Genomic DNA, 20,799 nt, shown 5'->3' with positions numbered 1-20,799 from the left:
TGCATGCATATGCACACGCGCGCACACACACACCACTCCGCTATGGCATGCATACGTGTCAAGGCACTGAGGGGGAGTCAGCAGACAATTAAGTGCCAACAATCCAATCTGTGGCCTAAACACAGTTCTGGGGGGGTCAGAGCAGAGGCCCACCTGGTCCAGCATCCTGCTTCCCACTGTGGCAAAATAGATGCCCAGAGAAGACCCACCACTTCTGTTGCTGTCCCTCAGTAAGTGGCATTCAGAAGCACGCTGCCTCTGAGCATGGAGGTTCCATTCAGCCATGCTAGGGCACCAGCCATTTGCAAAGCCACAGGATGTGATGAGTTAGAACATAAGAAAAGCCATGTTGGATCATGCAGTCCAACACTCTGTGTCACACAGGGGCCAAAAAAAACAGGTGTCATCAAGAGGTCTGCCAGTGGGGAAGGGACACTAGAAGCCCTCCCACTGATTGCCCCCCCCCCAAACACCAAGAATACAGCGCATCCCTGCCCTAGACAGAGAGTTCCATCTATCCCTTGTGGCTAATAGCCACTGATGGACCTCTGCTCCATAGGTTTATCCAGTCCCCTCTTGAAGCTGTCTGTGCTTGAAGCTGCCACCACCTCCTGAGGCAGTGAATTCCATGTGTTAATCACCCTTTGGGTGAAGAAGGACTTCCTTTTATCCGTTCTGACCCGACTGCTCAGCAATTTCATTACCAGAGTCAAGCTAGGAAGACAAGTCCCTGCTTGTGATGGGAAAGGAAACTATTGTCCCAACTGAGGTTGTTCTTTGATGTCAGTCCTGGAAATGATTATGTTCCGTTTCAGTATTTTTTCTACTCTGTATTGGATTCTTGCTAATACTATGTCTTTTAAACTTGTATCTATTTACCCTATGGCATTGTTTATGGAAATGTCCTTGATACTGTATTGCAATGTACTTGTTACTGATCGTACTGATCTCGTACTGTGTAATCCGCCTTGAGTCTCAGTGAGAAAGGCGGACTGTAAATTAAACAAACAAACAAATAAATAAATAAATAGCTGGAAAAGTGGCTTCCTCTCCTGCTACTGGGGTGTTAAGTTAGCAAATCCCACAAAGACCGCTGATGGCTGCTGCTCGAGAAAGGTTACTGAGCTGAACTGCTATGCAGAAAGAAATCCCACAGGCGGGGCCTCTTGCGTTGCATGGACGCTGGATTCTGCTCTTTATGGTTTTTCCTCTAACACCATACATTTTTATCTGTCAGTGAACTGGGAGCACACTTCATGCATCTGACAAAGTTGGCCATTGCCCATGAAAGATTCTGCCACAATAAATCCATCACTCTTTAAACTGCTGCCACAAAACACCTTTTCGGTCTTTTCCTTTCTTGCAGCATCAGGCTAACCAAATTGTTTGCGCTACACTAGAGTCGCTCTCAATAGCAAAATGAAACACTCACTGCACGATGCTCACAGGCTCTGCCCTACCGCGTATGGATCTGCCAGTCTTGGCCTCACTAGCACCCCCCCCTCCAATTCTTCCCAGATTGTCTTTTGAATAAACTGGCCTGCCCCTTGCATTTGCCACAGAGAGTGGCCTTTTTGGCATGGGCGATTTTTGCCGCTTTTGGCCCCCTACCTCTTCGGGGTTTCTTTTAAATTCCAGACAATTAACTCCCCCTTCTTATTTCAATGCGGCGTTTCAAGGGTTCTCTTCCGAGTGCAGAAGCCTTCAAAGAGAACCCTTGAAATGCCGCATCGAAATCTGAAGGGGGAGTTAATAGTCTGGAATTCGGAAGAAACCCCCAAGAGGTAGGGGGCCAAAAGCGGCAAAAATCGCCCATGCAAAAGTGGCCAGTGAGTCCAGCCTTGGCCCAACTGGACCCGGGCAAAGATCCAACCCTGCAACAGCGGCAGGCATAAATTCTCTCTCCCCCTGAAAGGACCTGCACCTGAGGGTGCTGGGGAGATGGGAAGAGGCCCCTGGGAAATATCCCCTGTTCAGCAACAGCAGGATGGGGTGGAGGTGTTTGAAGACAAAAGGAAAAGCCTTTCCCCCAAACCAGAGATTAGTCTTTGGAACATATTGCCACAAGATACTGCAATGAGCACAGGCAAAAGAATTTGATGGTTACATGGTGAAGAGGAACAGGCGAGGCAGCCACCGCCGAAACAACAAACTCACATATCAAGAGAATCAGCTGGTCAGGGATGGACCCTGGCCCCGCTCCTTCCTTTGGACATGTTCCTGCGGCTGCTGATTGGCTATGGCTGAGACCAGCAAGTGAAATGGGCCCCTTGGGATCACAGCTGGAGCAGCCCCAGAGACGGAAGAGTCGCCACTCCCGCCCCCTCCCCTCCTTCCGTTCTGCCAGTGCAGAAGTGCTAAAAATTAATTAACCAGAAGCTCACTCAATTAGAGAGAAGATCCCCCAAGGGTCCCTCCCAGCTCACCCTCCAACCTCCCTCCCCCATCACCCCAGGCCTCTTCTGGCTTTATTTTTGCATTTCTTATCATGGAGTTGTTTCCTTAATATGCACCCCCTTGCGAGTCTGCATTTGGGGGGCAGGGGTTGCTGGTGCCCTGGCATGGCAAAGGAGAGACTGGCTTGGCCTCCAATAAGAGGGTGAGGGGGGGCTGAAGGTGTGCCCTCCAAAGATCCCCTCCAGCCCAGGCAGTGACTCCACACGGCCTCTTCGGTGCTATCAGCTACCCTCCCTGTCTCAAAGGCAACTGGGAGTCTTCCCCAGAGCTGCTGAAAAAGAGCTGGTCCCACTCAATGGGCAGTTGCTTCTCACCGCATTGACACACACGCAGAGACTTGTGAAGGAAACACGGGACTGCAAAGTCCAGCAGAAGGGCACTCAGCTGCAGCCTCTCTCACAAGAGAGACGGGGCCACGGAGCTTCTCAGGCACATTTTGCTTCTGGCGGAACCAGTCTTGAGGGAGCAAAATGGAGATGAAAAGGCGGGGGGGGGGCCAAGTCGGGGACAAAAGACATGGCTGGCATATCAAGAGGCAGGGAGACAGACAGAGGGCAAAGAGGGGGCACTAAAATCAAGTAGTAAAGAGTCCAGGAGCACCTTTAAGACTAACCAACTTTATTGTAGTAAAAGTTTTTGAGAGCCACAGCTCTCTTCGCTGACAAAGAGAGCTGTGGTTCTCGAAAGCTTATGCTACAATAAAGTTGCATCTGACGAAGAGAGCTGTGGTTCTCGAAAGCTTATGCTACAATAAAGTTGCATCTGACGAAGAGAGCTGTGGCATTCGAAAGCTTATGCTACAATAAAGTTGCATCTGACGAAGAGAGCTGTGGCTCTCGAAAGCTTATGCTACAATAAAGTTGGTTAGTCTTAAAGGTGCGACTGGACTCTTTACTATTTTGCCAGCCCAAGTAAAGTCCACGCCATCACCAGACAGGTCCCAGCCAGGCCCCTGTGGCCACACAAGGCCAGGGGGCTGATGGGCGCAAGCGGAGCCCCTGCAGCACACCAGCACACACACCCTCGGTGTGTCACAGACCCTGCTTGTACACTTGGACTGGCCCTGGAGGGCAGCAGAAGAGAGGCAGTCCAGAAAAATAATAATAATAACATTCAATTTATATACCGCCCTTCAGGACAACTTAATGCCCACTCAGAGCGGTTTACGAAGTGTGTTGTTAGTATCTTCACAACAAGACCTGCAGAGATTTCTCCGGCATCCATTTTCCCACTCAGGCAGTAACTTCTCAAAAAGAAACAAATGAGTGTAAACACTGAGGGCCTGGACGCCGATCCCAGGTAGGTGGAGATGGGTTGTAGTTTCTTGTTGATTAAAGAAATGCACTTTGTATGAGCTTATAGGCAACTATCCACTCCCAGGCTGAGCCATGAGGCATTTTCTGAGGCTGCACAGAGTGGAGTGAAAGGACAAAGAAAAAGCCAAAGGAGAGAAAGAAGGGTGTACCTTAGACCGAAGCCTCCGTGAAGACGTGGCGGTGGTGGGGCGGGTTTCTGAAACTGTCACTTCGTAGAACTCCTGGATGTCTAGACCCAAAAGGCAGAAGAGCAGGCAGGAGAGTCAGCTGGTGGCCATAACAGGAGTTTCCCCAGTTCCGAGTTTAAAAAGCGAGCATCTTCCCAACAGAAGAGGCCTGGAAAAATCCCCTTCCACCTCACCCTGCAGGGTAGGCCAATCTGGGCCTGAGGGTTAAAGCAGGACGGCCGCCTGGGGTGTGGCTTTAAACCTCCCCGGTGTGCCGAGCTCCTGCCAGTCCCCTCAGAGTGTGATTGCTGGCTGCTCCCGGGCCCAGCTCAGAGGCCATTACGGAACTTAGATTAAGTCCTATATTTAGACTCACCAGGGACAGAGCCAGGTGCCGCCCAGCCTGCGACACCCCCTCTGCAGGTGTGGAGGTGCTGACCTGGGTCTGTGGCCATGGGAGAGGGGATCGGGGCCAGGCCAAGTGACCCGTCTCTGGCCATCTGTACAGTTAAGCAGGCCCCACCCTGGGTGGCGGGCGGGGGCAATGGGTGCAGCTCTGAAGAGCAGGCAAGAATTGGGCAAACTGTCTTCCTTGCTGCTGGGCAGCTTCAGGGGCAATAATAATAATATAACATTTGATTTATATACCACCCTTCAGGACAACTTAATGCCCACTCAGAGCGGTTTACAAAGTGTTATTATTACCCCACAACAACAAACACCCTGTGAGGTGGGTGGGGCTGAGAGAGCTCCAGAGAACTGTGACTCGCCCAAGGTCACCCAGCTGGCTTCAAGCGGAGGAGTGGGGAATCAAACCCAGCTCTCCAGATTAGAGTCCCGTGCTCTTAACCACCACCAAACTGGCTCTCTGTGATCTTTCGTGGAGGAGTGGGGAGAAGTCCCCTCTGCTAGGCTGTTCTGGAAGGCGGAGGTTCTCTCCTTTCCTATTTCATCTTCTCAACAACCCTGTGAGGTAGGTTGGCTACAAGTGCATCTGCACCAAGGTCATCCAGCGACTGAGAGACTGAACCTGGGTCTCCCTGACTGTAGTCTGATGCTCTAACCGCTATACAACACTGGATCTATTTTTTGTTTTTACTGGTTTTCAGTCCTTTGTATTTGTTCATATTTTGTAAACTGGTTGGAGGTTGTTGAAAAGCAGCCTATAAAACCTCTGGCAAACAGACACTCAACTTCTGCCAAACCTTCCTCCACACAACTGCACATAGCATCTCAACGTCCTCTCTAGCTCCTGACCTACCTCCATTATTCTTCCTAAGGGCCAAGCTACAAGTGACGAATGACACTTGAACGGCAAGTGAACAGACTCACACGTATTCCTCCCTGTTCACTTGCGTTCCAACCAAGTGGAGTGCAAGTGGAGTGCAAGTGAACAGTGAAGAATACACGTGAGTCTGTTCACTTGCCGTTCAAGTGTCATTCGTCACTTGTAGCTTGGCTCTAAGTGTCACCTTTCCCCCCAATCCCTCAACGCCCCCCTCACCCCCATGCAACCAAATTCTTTCCACCCTTCAGTCTCCCATGAATAAGCCCCACCCACCCACTCCCCATCATTCTTCATGGCCGATGGCTGTTCTGCATCCCTCCCAAATCTCTGCCCTGTTTCTAAACTCCACCTTCTCCCCTCACCCTCATTTCCCGGGCACTTCCCCGTAAACCATCCATTCCCAGAACTGGGTACCAAAGAGCCAGTCTCTCGGGCCACTCTTTCCTAGCAACGCTGCAGCAGTGTGCGCTTGGGTGCAGCCACAGCTGGGTTTCCTCTGAAGCTTCTCCATCCCCAGCCTGGGAATAGTTAGACCCAATTTTAAGCACGTTCTTATTGCATAAATAGCATCTTTGCTTGTATAAATACCATTTTGAAAGTCTGGAAAGTTCACTGGCACCTTTCAGAGAGGCCTCCCTCTCTCTGCTGAAGCTCTGCCACAAGCTTTCCTCACTCTCTCCCCCCATCCCAAACCAGCCCTAGCCCCCATCCAAAACATATCACACTCTATTATGCAGCACAGCCCTACAGACAGGGAATAATTGCTAGGTGCCAGCCCCGGAATCTATTTTGAATGCCAGGAATAAATACAGTTCCAGTAAGGAAGGCTGTGCCTCTGAGCATATCTAGAGCACGTTTCCTTCAGCATGCCCTATAGTCACTGGGGAAGAGCAACCTTCAGTGTGAATAGGCAAGTCTTACACCTCAGTCATTGGAAATCCTGCTCTAGAGCCCGTTTGGTGCAGTGGTTAATAGTCTGGAGAGCTGGGTTTGATTCCCCACTCCTCCACTTTTAGCCAGCTGGGGGACATTGGTTCATTAACAGCTTCTAGGAGCTCTCTCAGCCCCACCCACCTCACAGGGTGTTTGTTGTAGGGATAATAACAGGATACTTTGTAAACTGCTCTGAGAGGGTGTTAAGTCGTCCTGATGGGCGGTATATAAATCTAATGTTGTTGTTGTTGTTGTTGTTATTATTATTATCTGTCTATAAGCCCCACCCCTGATTGCTAAGCTCCTCCCTCCATTTGCTCCAGCCCTTCCCCCTTCTGCCCACCCCACCGCAAGTTCTGCTCCTACCCACCCAGAAGTGCCTGGAACAGTTCACTTTGGAAGATCCCGAGAAGCTTCTCAGCCTTGTGTCGAAAATTCTGGTCCAGGAGCAGAGATTCCTCCATGAGGCGCAGAGCGGCCGCAGTGTCTGGTGCCAAGAGGAAGGCAGAGAGAGAATGAATTAAGCGAAGCACCACCTGTGTGGCAGGCAGCCCCCCACCCCGCCCGGCCCTTCACATGGACCCCTCCCCTACCTTTGTCCATCCCAGTGCCACTGGACTCAAATCCTGCTGTTCTAGATTACAGCTCCCCTGGAAAAATGCTTTGCAGGGTGGGGTGTATGGCTGGAGACTGGAGGGCTCCAGGGTGGCCGGTGATGCAGCGCCAACCCCAACTCCAGACAGAAGCACGTGGGACGGAGGCAGCTGGAGGCAGATTTGGGTTCAAATCCCACTTTCATTAGGGAGAAGCCAGCGAGTGTGCAGCCTCAGCGTCTCAGCAGTAACATGGAAGCTCAATGGCCAAACTGACTGCGTTGGCCAAGGAGATAAAAGGAGATTTCCCCACTCCACTCACCGGGCATGCAGAAGATGTTATGTGAGAATTGCCTTCCATTAGCTTTGTGGTAGTGCATGAAATGAGTCTGCGAGAGCTGAACCTTGCAGTATCTCAGCCCCACTACAGGGCTGTAGGAAGGAGGGGGAGGAAGGGCATCTCTTTTCCTGGCCCAGTGAGCAAAATATTTGGCTGCGAGGGGAACCCCAGGTCCTCCTTTTCCGTAAAATCCAAACGCGAGGCTTCTCTGAGTTACACCCTGGCTTACCCACATGCTCTCAGCAACAGCAAAGGCCCAGAGGCTTGGCACAGGCTTGGCTTGCAGAAGGAGCCCGGCTCACTCCTGATTTCCACCGCTTCTTTGCTCCCGCCCCAGCCCAGCCCAGAGCTGCTCAAGGCAAACCAAAAGCATGAGGACTGCTAGCCACGGAAATAACTCATCTCACAGCTGTCAAAGCAGTGACCCAAGGAGCAAGGAGGCAACGGCCAGCTACAACCCTCTAAACTCAAACAAACCGCCTGAGAAGAATACACAACCATAAAGACAGAGGGCAAAATGCACAAGTCTAGGTGTGCCAGTCTCCAAGCGGAGCCTAGAGGCCTCCCGGAATTACAAGGGATCTCTCGACTACTACTTTAGGTGTCTGAAGAAGGGAGCTCTGACTCTTGTTACCAGAACTGCTCTTTATTATAATGGGGAATTAGCTGTAGCAGTCTGTAACTATTAATATCAAGCGAGGATCATAACCTATGTTTACGGAGGTCCCGATCCCAGACACTCTAGTGAAAAAGAGGCAGACAAGGAGTAAGGTTCAAACACGTGTATTGAGTGTAGCGTAAGCCTAGCTTGCACAATCATACAAAGAACATACAAGGTCTAAGAAATACAGAGTAGGAAATACAGAGACATTCGCATTAGCTGGTTCCCAACGATGATAGGGGAAATACTCACTTATCCTGGAGCGAAGCAGAGACACAACAGCGAGGTGGCCCAATGCCAGCACTGGGACCACAGACGGACAGCAAGGAAGTCTGGATAGGGATGGCCTGAGCACCGAGTGGTCTGGGAGACCAGCTTAAATACCCCAAAACGTACCCTGGGGCTGGTGCTGTACTTGGTGGTTCTCACAGTTTAAAACAAAGGGTCTAATGGGTCACTGAATGGCTTGGATGGGCCACTTTGGTAATCAGATCGTGATAAGTGACACCTCAGGAAGAGGGGACAAAAGAGGGAGGGGGAAATCCAAGTGGGCTGAAAGGATGTTCCAGCGGACAGGGCTTGTCCTGATGTCATCAGCTTTGGAATGCGGAGGTTTCTTTGAGATGCATTCTCTAAGTGCTTGGGATGGTCGGCACTTAGTTCCTTCTCCGGGGCGGCTCCTAAGATATGCAGAGCGGGGCGAGGGGCTCTCGCTGCGGACGTGGTGTGCCCGCTTCGCCGAAATGGCTTCTCAAAGCAGTCTTCTTCCCAGGGTCTTCTGTCTGCCTGAGAACATGGATGCCGGCTGGGCATAGCTGGGGCTGGATAGCAGGCTGCCCGGTAGCGAGGGCAAGCTCGGCGACCAGCTCGCGGGAGGCTCCAGGCGGGAACTGACCAGGGAGCGCCTAGCCAGGCTCGCTGGAGGTTTCCCCGGCAGGCGCCCGGCTGCTAGCAGCGGCTTGGGCCCATATGAGGCAGGCTTCCATGGAGGCAGGGGAGCAACACTTTAAAACACAGTCCAAAGCAGGGAATAGGCACGGTCCGTGGCAGATGGCAATGCAGGCACGGGGCACACTTGTAACAGAGTCCAAACACACACTGGGAATTCCAGATACAGGTCAGGGCAGGGCTGCCCAGGAAAAGAGTCCTTTGTGCAGTTAACCAAACATGGAGTCAGTAAACTACACAGTCTATTACAGCAGCGGGGTAATTGACACGCAGGCAGGAAACTGACACGTGTATCGGAGCACACACGTGCAAAGCAGTCTTTGGTGTAGCAGTAAAACAGCAACGCAGGAAACTTTAGCACAGTTCATGGCAGGCTTTAAAGCAGGGGAGGGGGCCTACTTGGCAACAATTCCCCCCCTCGGAGACCCCGGGACGTCAGGCGCGCGGGTCTCCGAACTTGACTTCAAAGGCGAGGTGGTCAGCAATGTCCAGTGGTCGAGCTTCGAGCGGAAGAGGAGTGGGAAGGGAAGGAGGGGGAGGCGTCACTCAAAAATTTAGTTTGGAGAACCACCTAACCGAATAAGTGCAATTTAGATCAGCCAATGGGCTGCAGGTCTCTGGGTTCACACCAGGGGGTGTGCTAAGTGCAATTGTCAGAATAAATAGTAATAATTCATAGCAATAGTAATTCATAGTAATAGGCAGCAATGATCAATTCATGCATATAAACAACAACAATTCATGTTTGGGTACATTGATATGGAATTCATGGCGGGTTAAAAGCATTAAAAACCAGGGGCAATTCATATACATGGATTAATTCATAAGCATAAGATTTAAAAGCAAAGACAATTCATGGTTCAATTCATGAATGTAGGATTAAAAGCAATTCATACAAGGCAAAGTGAAATGTGCAAGCAAGGCATAATTCATTGAGGGTAGGCTAATTCATAAATGGTTAAAATCATAAATACATAGATACATAGGGTTTAAAACGATAATTCAGGAAGTTAAAACCAATTTCATAGATGATAGCAGCAACAGTAAAAGCAAGTGCGGAGAAATAATTCATGGGGGGTAAGCGGCGGAAGGGTTCATGGGGGCCAGAAAAATACACTCTGTAATTAAAAGACCAACTCATATAGTCAGATTAAAACCAAATTCATCGAGTTTAAAATCAGAAATAAAATAACCTTTAAAAGAGACCGTTCAGGAGGGGTCCCGGTTAAAACCAAATTCATAAAATAATAGATATGCTAGAATTACCTCGGCGGAGGGAGTCGGGTTAAAAAGGCAATTCCTGAGGTTAAAATCAAATTCATAGGGATAAAGTTCATGGGCGCACTTGCAATAGATAGAGAGAGGGACTAGTTCGGGGCTAAATTCATGGGAGTTAAAATTCATAAAAGCAGTGGAGGGAAATTCATAAAACCATAGAGTAACAAAGATCACAGACGGCTCAGTCCGCAGTACAGCTGCTGGACTGGGTTGCATATTTACAAGAACAAGCAAACTTAGTCCATGTGCTCCAAAACACACTTCCACCCCCCCTTGCTGTCTGCGTCAATCCGCAGAGCAGGGTCGGTGGGCGGCGAGAAGGGCTCCAGGCACACAGTTCTAGTCCTCATGGAGGTGGCGCTGCTGGCGGTCGTTTGGAGACGGGCCGTGGGCTGGGAGGCAGAGAAACATGTCCCCCCCTAGTCCACAAGAGGGCCTCGGAGCGGTGTCCGGCAGCAAAGCGTCCATGGGGCTGGCTCAGGATCCATACACATAATAAAATACAAGCATAGTTCATACCAGCACAAGCAATAAAACAAACAAGGGTTAAAGGAGGGCGCCAAGAACAACCATTAGGGCAGGAGGAGGTCGGGGTTGTAATGATCCAAACGGTAAGACAGCTGGAGTTGCTGGAGCTGTCGGCGGCTCCAACAGCCCAAATAAAGTAATGAGGCACATAATAAAACTTGGAAGGCCAGAATCACAACGATCGGGTGCAAAGCCAAATTGTAAATTCCAGTGGCAGTGGGGCTCCAGCCAAAGAGGGTTTCCCACCACGAGTGCTCGCCGGTGGTCTTAATCCGCTGGACAAGATCCAAAATCTCCTTTCCGTTGTGGGACACAACCAAAGCAGTGGTGTCCCCGTCCCTCTGGATGCTCTGGAGGGTGCGGTGGAGCTGGGGGTGGGTCAGGAGCTCGTGGATTAGCTCTAGACCGATGCCAAGGGGAATGGGCTTCACATAACGATAGATGGAGGGTGCCACCAGGATCTCTTCTTGGGTCCAGACCGGTACCGTGTAGGTGAAGTCGCAGGCTGCTACCGAAGACAGGTTGCAAAAGCAGCGGTTGACTCCCGGGATCACGGGCTTCAGCTGGAACGAGTTCAGGATCACAAAATCGCAGGCCGTTCGCACGCAGGCACATCCTTTTCCAATGTAGACCACCGCGGAGCTGTTCTCCCGGACGACCTCGAAAGAGCACTCATTGAGGGCGTCGACTTGCGGGGCTACACAGGGGTGATGAGGTGCAAAGGCTTGGTCCTGGCAAATGAAGCCGGTCTGGTCTCGATGCTGGCACCCTTGGAGGCTGACGAGCTGCCATCCGGTCGGGGTGAAGCGGGCCCAATGGTCGGGGTGGCGGGCGTAGAGGACTTCGGTGTCGCTGACTTGGAGTCCCAGAGGCACGACTGGATACACGTGGAATGACTCGTGCGCACTGGCCGTTAATAAAAATAATTTAAGCTCCTGGGTGGTCGGTGAGAATGAGGAATTTACAAGAGACCACCAGGATTCAAGCTCCAGTTCTATGGGTGACAATTTGGGCATAATCAATCTTTTAATTTCCAGGGGCAAGTGCCCGTCCGTGGCTTGCCGAATTAGCCCCATGGCCACAGCCTGATTTAATTGTTGGGCTTGCATACATGCCATGGCTATTGACACGTTGCGTTCAAAAGACTGTGTCCCTTTGAGCAGCAGAGAAAAATCTCTTTCAATTTGACTCTCCCAGTTAACTAAAATGGAGCTGATCTCGTGTTGCCCATTTGAAATGGAATTTAGGGACTGCACCACCGGTTTACCTAAGTCGGAGATGCTAGTCGTGACATGGGCAAACTTATTAGCGAGAGTCTCAATGTTGACCGAATCCATGATTGCTAAGCCTCCGGCTGCAGGAGCAGTCCAGTCGGCAATGCTTCGTCTGGCACGCGAGAGAGAGGGGGAGGGATCGATCCACAGTTGTAGCCATGCATTCCAACCCTTGCTACCGGCCTCCAGATAGGGAGCGCACTGCGGCAGCCTCTGGGTTACATTTAGCTCAGCTAAGTCTATGCGGATCTCTTTTAAAGACATTTGCGGGCGGACTAGAACTCTCTCTCGAATGTCAGTTTTCAAAACATGGGAGCCCACTATATGCGTGCCGCCTTGGCTTAATTGTTCATTGCTAGCAATCAAAGGGTCAATTTGGATGGTGTGGGTCTCCTGGGTCCGGATCAGCAGGGAATAATTGCCTGGTTCATGAGTCAAATTTACAAAGAGCAGCCCAAGCCGGTGAAATTTCTCTACTAGGGGCTTGGTTTGGCATTCGGGCGTCTGTTGAACCAGAATCCAATCGGGTGGGCCGTGTTTGGCTAGGTCTTCCTCTTTTACAATCCAGGTCAGGTTCTCCCAGCGTTCTATAGCGAAGGAGAGAACTGCGCCTGAAGGGGGCGTGATAATGACTGATGCAGACTCAGTGGTAGTGGTGCCTAGTAGGATGGTCATTCTAAAGGGGTCTCCTGCCTTCCATACTGCGGCCGACACTAAAATAACTTCACAGTATGGTCCGAAAGCCTCAGTGACAAATGGCGAGGTCTCGAAGTTGGCAGGGGTGGTATATTTGTCTACCACCGGGACTGCGGTGGGGGCTGGCCTGATACGGGGAAGAAACATACATGGAATCGGAGCAAGTGGTGAAGCTGTATCGGTAGGCGAGTAACATACTAATTTTTGGGACAGAGTTTTTACTCCCACACATAAAATAACAAGCTCTGGGGGTCGGATCCACTGCTCTTCACAACTGCGGAAGTTAGTGCGGTCCGTGGGGGTGGTCATATTGCTCTGCTGCACAACCTTGCAGACCATCATTTCATTTCCTGCCAATGTATTAATACATCTCCAGTGGGGGTAGGGCATTAATTTGGACGGGCGTCCCTCTATTAGGGTGCCTGCCAGCACGAGCAAACACAGAGTAGCCAGGTGCCTCATCTCCTGGCCTTCTTTTCCTTTCTGTGGTGAGAATATCCTGGGGAGACCTGCGGATATAAGTACAGGTTCCCTGAGTTGGTTGCAGCAAAATAAAATAAAGTGAAGTAGGGAAAAAGAGAGGGGGTTTTTCTGCCAGCACTGTTTATTAGGCGGGGTTCGAACGAGAAGTCCCAGAGCACTAAGCGAGCCTTCCAGCTTGTTGCTCTGGGGAGCTCCTGTGCGAAGGCCTCTTTCTAAAGCGTGTATATTTCAGGGGGGGAAACGTCTTTACGTCGAGCGAGGGTCGGCTGTGCGTTAGGCGGGATTATGCAAACTCACCCCAGGGGTCCCTGGGTGCCTGGACTATGTGGCCTTCAGGTGCCCCTTGCTTGGCGGCGGGCTGCTTTTATTTTGCGGGCTGAGAGCTGTCGGTCCGGCTCGGCCTGTCCTTGCCGTTTTAAAAAGAAAAGAAAACTAAAGAGTGGTTTCCAGCAACTATAAGGGTTGCTGCAGACGGGGGCCCTCGCTTTAATTTACAAAAATAGGCCTTCGTCATATCTTTGCAGGACTAGCAATTTTTGGAGGGACTCCCTCGGGAGGCCCCATTTTCTGGTTTCAAAAAAAAAAGGTACACCGGGCAAAAAGGAAAAATACACTGAGCAAAAGAAAAATGCACTGAGCCAAAAGAAAAATACACGGAGCAAGAGGCATACGGGTGTGGGGTACTTTTGGGTTGCCCTCCCTTGGAAGGCCTGGCAGGGCTTCATTAAAACTTCAATATGTCTCCCCCCCTTCTTTTCCCTTGTACGGTACGGGCAAGGGAAAAGATTACGTGGGGCGGGCGGCTGCTGGCGGAAAGGGCCGAAGTGGAGCCGAAGGCGCTCGGCGGCGTTTATCGAAAAGCGGCGGAGGCGGCCGAGATCTGTCGGCGCCACTGGGTCTGGGTTGTTCGGGGGTCATCTTGGCGTGGGGGATCCTGGCTATGTAAATGAGGCACGCTGCCCCTTGTGCGTAGCGAACGCACCTCAATAACATATTCCAGGGGTCACATATTTACAAAATACTGGCGGGTCTTTTACCTTTGCACTAAAGCGTACTGGCTGGTGGCGCCGTATAGCAACTCACCATGACGAATATGAACATTAGTAAAAGAGGGATGTTGGGCTATTTGGGGATCCTTTTCCAGGGGAGGCACGGCCCTCAAAGCCAAAGCCGACCATCATGCGAAAGCGTGGGTCTGGCAGGTGAGACCCCGAATCTACGTAGATGCGGGATCTTCACCAGCACGGCGAGTGAAATGTTTTCAAATACAGAGATCACCTTTATTGGTGTGTCTCCAATATTGGAAATGCATTCACTCTTGGGCTAAAGCCTCTCCAACCACTTTCACACAGCAAATCTCTTTTGCCTGTGCAATTTTTTCCGAACATGCGGCTGACAATCCAATTAAGAATCACTTTCGGTGGTGGTCCTATTTGGCTTTGATTGCCGTGTTTCCCCCTAGGGTCCCAACTGTGGGGCCCGCCTAATGAAGTTAAAGAATAGAACCGAAAAGAAATAGCAAAAACACTAAATGATTATAGGAAGCTAAGTTGGCCTTTTACATCTAAATTCAAAAGGGAATTGGGCTTCAGGTTCACACACACATAAAGTTAAGACTGCACAACGAAAAGGGACGGGGGCTGCGGGGACTTGAACTCAAGTCTCCTTAAGGTGGCTTTTCCACTCCTGGTTCCAATCCCTTCCAAATTCTGACAGGGAACCAGTGATTACATTTATTTGGGCTTACTTCAGCCTGGGAGAGGACAAAAGGAAGAATTGGGAGGAGGTCAGAATCCTGGTCTGGCCAGTTTTTCCATTTCAATGAGGGGTGGGGGTGCAACGCTGAGTGGGAACAGTCTGTTTTAGATGTTGCTAGCAACTGGGATTCTTTCTGGAGTTTGCTCACTTGCCTTATTACATTCCTGACTGCACTTACTGCTGGAGGCTCTACCTTTTCATTAAGTTTTGGGCTTGAGCCTTTTAAAACGTGGAAACAGATACACAAATGCCTCTGAATTAGCTCAAGCACTACTAAACCACACAGGCCCAACATGAGGTTTTCTTCAGGGGTGTTAGTCAGGGAAGGCTGACAGAAAGCTATTTGGTGTGTAGTTGCAAGCACTGGATTCTCAAAGCAATTTAATTCTTTTAAAGGAACTGCATTTTTACTTTTGTTTACCTGTTCTTCAGGGTCATTGCAAGAGGGCACAGTCACGGTGGGCTGTGTATAGCTTGGCTGGGGGCACTCTATGGGAGCCAAGACAATTTCCTGGGGAATTACTTTTAAACTCTGCACATGCTCAGAGGCTAAAGTGAATTCTGGCTTCTTGGGCATGGGGGCTGAGGCAGAAGTTGGAGGCAAAGGTGACTGGCTACCTGTTTCACTGCCTTTGGCGGGGCGGGGTGCTGATTCAATCACTGATTGTTCCTCTAAAGTCTTTAATCTGGCCTCAGTGAGTCTCTGGGATTCCAGGAGATTTTGCATCAGGGTTTTTAAAGAGGCAGTTTCATTATTCTGGTTCTCCAGCAAAGTCTGCATACTAAGGAATTTATTGTGGAGCTGCTCTTTCTCTATTGTGCAAGCATTTAATTTTTCTTTTAATTCCTCATTCTCTTTATTAAGATCATTTATTTTTAAGTTCTGCTCCCTGTTTACACTTATAAGTTCGTGGATTTTATTTTGCAGCTCTGCCAGGTTTCTTTCAGAGGTGTCTGGCAAAGTTGGTGCTGGGTTCTGGGTTCGAATCACCCTTTGGAATCTTTCCTTCTCTCTTTTAAGTTCCAAGCTATTTTTAGTTCCCGGAGGTCGAAGGCTAGCCTCAACCTTTGGTTTTCTCCCACGGGCAGTTAAGTGGGGAGAATCATGTGTGACCCCCGGGCATCCCTATTGGAAAAAGGGGTTCCCAGCTGGTGGCGGCTCTTCTCTTACTGTAGCCACTGGCTGTGTATGTTGGGGAGGGCCTTTCCCAAAGATGTCTAGAAGGGCAGAGAGAAGAACTGAAGTGGGCTGCTGGTGGAAGAGCTCCATGTCTGCCCCATGATCCTTGAGCTGCTTCCAGAGTTCCCAGCGGAGTGAGTCCCTGGCTGGCGGTGGGCCACCTAGGTCAGAGGGCTCCTCATGGTCCTTTGGCTGCGGTCTCCAGGAGTCAGCCTGACTTGGGGGAGGGTAGACCTGGTGATTGTAGGGGTGAGGTGCCCGAGGGGACGGGGGCGCCGAGGGCAGCACAGGTCTCCAGGGCTCAGAGGGTACCTGTGGGGAGGAAGGGTAGCGACTGGGGGTGGGCGCAAAGGTTACTCCTGGATGAGAGTCCCTTTGGCTGCGGCCCTGAGTGAAGCTACCGCTTCTCCCACGCAAGATGCCACCTCTAGGCTCCGAGTACGAGCTATGTCCTTGGGGCCGATATTGGGAGTGGGGACCATGGTTGGCATACGTGACTGTGTTGATGGGCTCACTCTCTTTCCTATGGGAGGCCGGGGACTTCACATGACGGATGGCGCCGGTTTCTCGCAACAGGCCAGCAATGCTCCTGATGCGGGATTCCAGCTCTCCCCATGTAATGCTCCCGGGCTCTACTCCTGCTAGGGCTAGGCGAGTGGTACTATTGAGTCCATCTAAGACTGCTCTCCTGAATTCTAACTCGTCAAAGTCGGGTACATCGCTTGCATCTAGGTCCACTTCGTCTGCTAGCTCAGCAAGAAGCTGTTTTCTAGCTAAATATGCCTCTGGGTCCTCTCCGGGTTTCTGGGACTCTGCAATATACAGGGCTTTTAAACTTTTGGTGGGCCATAGAAACGCACAGATCTCTTTAATTGCTCCATACTGGCTGCGGGTGGCTAACCTTCGGTTAGAGATATAGGCATTCAGGGCCGAAACTATCTCAGGGGCGGCGCATTGGCGGGCCAGTTGGGCCACATCGGAACCACTAGCGGAAGGCTGAGAGGTGGTCACATGGGTGAACCACTGGATGGCGGTGTCTCGGTTTAGGGGTCCCATGCGATCTGCTATGGCTTGGAGCTCATCGGGCCTCCAATTGCGGGTTTCCTTAACGACCCGGTCTGTTTTCCTGCCATCCTCGTCCATGGATACAATTTCCTTGGTGGCTATTGGATGGAGGGGCTGTGGGGCTTCCTTGGGTTGGGGCGATTGAGATGCCCAGCTATCCTTACTATCTTCTGGGAGGGCCAAGAGGGCTGAGGGGTGTACGGCGGAAATTACGGCCTGTTGCATCCCCAAGTGTCGCTTTAGAGCCTCTAGCTCCCTCTTACAAGCTGAATGGTCCGCGGCTGCGGTTTTGGACTGGTTGTGGTCCGCCATGAACCGGGCGGCATGGGTGAGCTTGGTAATCTCTTCTTGTCCCTCAGTTAATGCGTGCTCAGCCATATCGGCACGAGCGGTGGCCGCTTCAGCCTTGTGCTGAGCGTCCTGGAGGGCGGTAGTTAGTCCTTGCTTCTCTAATATGAAATTGACGCGTTCGGCGCGCCACTCGACTGCTTTCTCTTCATGGTCTCTCTCCTGTTCGACTAGTTTGGCCCTGAGACTCTGGATTTCTAGACGCAGGGCGTCCTGCTCTCGCTTTGACCTCTCCTCTAACTCCTCCTGTGCTGTGTGCAACTTGCTAATCAGGGACACACTGTCCTGCAGGGCGGTGAAAAGTGCCCAGGCTCCATATCTGTCCTTTTTGCTAGACCTAGGTTTCTCCTTGTCACAAAAGTCCTGGAAGGCGCTTCTAACTATCTGGAGTGGGTCGGGTCCCTTGAAGGAACCGGCTTCCCAAGGGCAATCTCCTTTCTTCACTAGCCACTTCTCCAGGCGGGGCACGGTGGGGTTTGCCCGGTACATTTTTTTTTTCTTTTTAGTTTAAGGCTGATCTCGGGGGAGGTTAAAGAGTAGATCAGCGACACCAGGGGTGGGGCGATTAAAGCTGCTCAAGGGTTTTAACAACTTCTTCCTCTCTATGTCCCTTTTGGGAGGTTTATCCTTCCCTCAGGTCCTCAAGGGTTTTCACCAGGGGGTTTTAAGGTTCTACTTTTAGGTTCACAAGGGTATTTTTAAGGGTTCTACACTCGGTTCTTCTCCACCGGGGGAGAAGGGAAATTCCTATTCCCGTTTCAAGCTTGCCTACAAGCCACGGGACCAGGAAACGTTTACTGGCTCGGAGGGTGCTCTCAAGCTCTCTAAGCCCAAGAACAAAAACGCTCAGTGCTTCCAAGCCTCTGCTCAGAAGCCAAAGCTCAGGGGTCTCCCAAGCCTCTACTCGGAAAACCAAAGCTCAGGGGTCTCCCAAGCCTCTGCTCAGGCAACCAGAAATGCTCCCAAGCCTCTGCTCAGAAGCCAACAATGCTCTCAAGCTCTCTGCCCAAGAACTAAACTCAAAGTGTCCCCAGGCCTCGTGCTCAGAGACAAACGGTTAAACTGTCTCCAAGCCTCAACCAAAAGACTGAAGCGCTCAAGGACTGCCTCGGTAAGTCCCCAAGCAAAAGTGCTCAGGAGTAAATTTACTGTACTCCCAAGCGGAAAAGCGCTCAAGAGTCCTACTAACTCTCAAGCGAGGTGCGCCCACGAGTCTGACTTAAAACTCGCAAGCGGAAAAGCGCCCAAGAGTCTAACTTAAAACTCTCAAGCACGGTGCGGCCGGCTGCCGCGGGGCTTCAGGAACCTGGCTTTAGATTCCCAAAGCTAAACTGACTGAACAACCAAACGGACTATCGATCCCTTCACGTTTCCTCCGGAGCGGGGATTGAAGCCTAAGTGCTGGCAGGAACGGGGTTTGGACGGACTTAGGAGAGACGGGGGAGGGCGGAAAAGAATTTTATATGTGCTGCTTCAGGAAGTATATATAAATCTATAGAGCCTACTTCTGGGATCCCACCCACATAGACGCGTTTAGGCGGCCCGGAAGGTGGCCAGGAACTTCACCAGTTCAGAGGTCCTCACCCACAGTACACCGGTTATAACGGCTGGAGGGCCTCGCGGTGCACCACAAAAGGCAAGTAGTCCAAAGCTGGCTGAAGGAGGAAATGGGGGAAAAGCCAACCCACAAGGTAGAAATGCTCGCTAGAGCCACACACACTCACACTTTTAATTCCCTGAGCTAAATTGCACTCTTTACACAGAGGTCTGGAAAATTTTCCTCTAAGTCAGTTCGCCGAAAACACGCGTGTCGACTCACGTGTATTCACACGAACCGGGTTATGCCCGCATATTCTCCACCAGTAAACTGTTACCAGAACTGCTCTTTATTATAATGGGGAATTAGCTGTAGCAGTCTGTAACTATTAATATCAAGCGAGGATCATAACCTATGTTTACGGAGGTCCCGATCCCAGACACTCTAGTGAAAAAGAGGCAGACAAGGAGTAAGGTTCAAACACGTGTATTGAGTGTAGCGTAAGCCTAGCTTGCACAATCATACAAAGAACATACAAGGTCTAAGAAATACAGAGTAGGAAATACAGAGACATTCGCATTAGCTGGTTCCCAACGATGATAGGGGAAATACTCACTTATCCTGGAGCGAAGCAGAGACACAACAGCGAGGTGGCCCAATGCCAGCACTGGGACCACAGACGGACAGCAAGGAAGTCTGGATAGGGATGGCCTGAGCACCGAGTGGTCTGGGAGACCAGCTTAAATACCCCAAAACGTACCCTGGGGCTGGTGCTGTACTTGGTGGTTCTCACAGTTTAAAACAAAGGGTCTAATGGGTCACTGAATGGCTTGGATGGGCCACTTTGGTAATCAGATCGTGATAAGTGACACCTCAGGAAGAGGGGACAAAAGAGGGAGGGGGAAATCCAAGTGGGCTGAAAGGATGTTCCAGCGGACAGGGCTTGTCCTGATGTCATCAGCTTTGGAATGCGGAGGTTTCTTTGAGATGCATTCTCTAAGTGCTTGGGATGGTCGGCACTTAGTTCCTTCTCCGGGGCGGCTCCTAAGATATGCAGAGCGGGGCGAGGGGCTCTCGCTGCGGACGTGGTGTGCCCGCTTCGCCGAAATGGCTTCTCAAAGCAGTCTTCTTCCCAGGGTCTTCTGTCTGCCTGAGAACATGGATGCCGGCTGGGCATAGCTGGGGCTGGATAGCAGGCTGCCCGGTAGCGAGGGCAAGCTCGGCGACCAGCTCGCGGGAGGCTCCAGGCGGGAACTGACCAGGGAGCGCCTAGCCAGGCTCGCTGGAGGTTTCCCCGGCAGGCGCCCGGCTGCTAGCAGCGGCTTGGGCCCATATGAGGCAGGCTTCCATGGAGGCAGGGGAGCAACACTTTAAAACACAGTCCAAAGCAGGGAATAGGCACGGTCCATGGCAGATGGCAATGCAGGCACGGGGCACACTTGTAACAGAGTCCAAACACACACTGGGAATTCCAGATACAGGTCAGGGCAGGGCTGCCCAGGAAAAGAGTCCTTTGTGCAGTTAACCAAACATGGAGTCAGTAAACTACACAGTCTATTACAGCAGCGGGGTAATTGACACGCAGGCAGGAAACTGACACGTGTATCGGAGCACACACGTGCAAAGCAGTCTTTGGTGTAGCAGTAAAACAGCAACGCAGGAAACTTTAGCACAGTTCATGGCAGGCTTTAAAGCAGGGGAGGGGGCCTACTTGGCAACACTCTCGAAAGCTTACACACTCTGAAAATCTTGTTGGTTTCTAAGGTGCCACTGGACTCAGACCCTGCTGCTGTATATTACAGTTCCCCTGGAAAAATGCTTTACAGGGTGGGGTGCATGGCATTATACCCTCCCTAACCTCCCTGCTCAGGCTCCGCACCCAAATCTCCAGGAACTTCTCAATCCAGAGTTGGCAACCCTACTGAACACCAACACTCATGAAAGTGGCC

Source organism: Eublepharis macularius, chromosome 12 (assembly GCF_028583425.1).
Source record: "Eublepharis macularius isolate TG4126 chromosome 12, MPM_Emac_v1.0, whole genome shotgun sequence".
NCBI lineage: Eukaryota > Metazoa > Chordata > Lepidosauria > Squamata > Eublepharidae > Eublepharis > Eublepharis macularius.
This window is presented reverse-complemented; position numbering follows the sequence as displayed.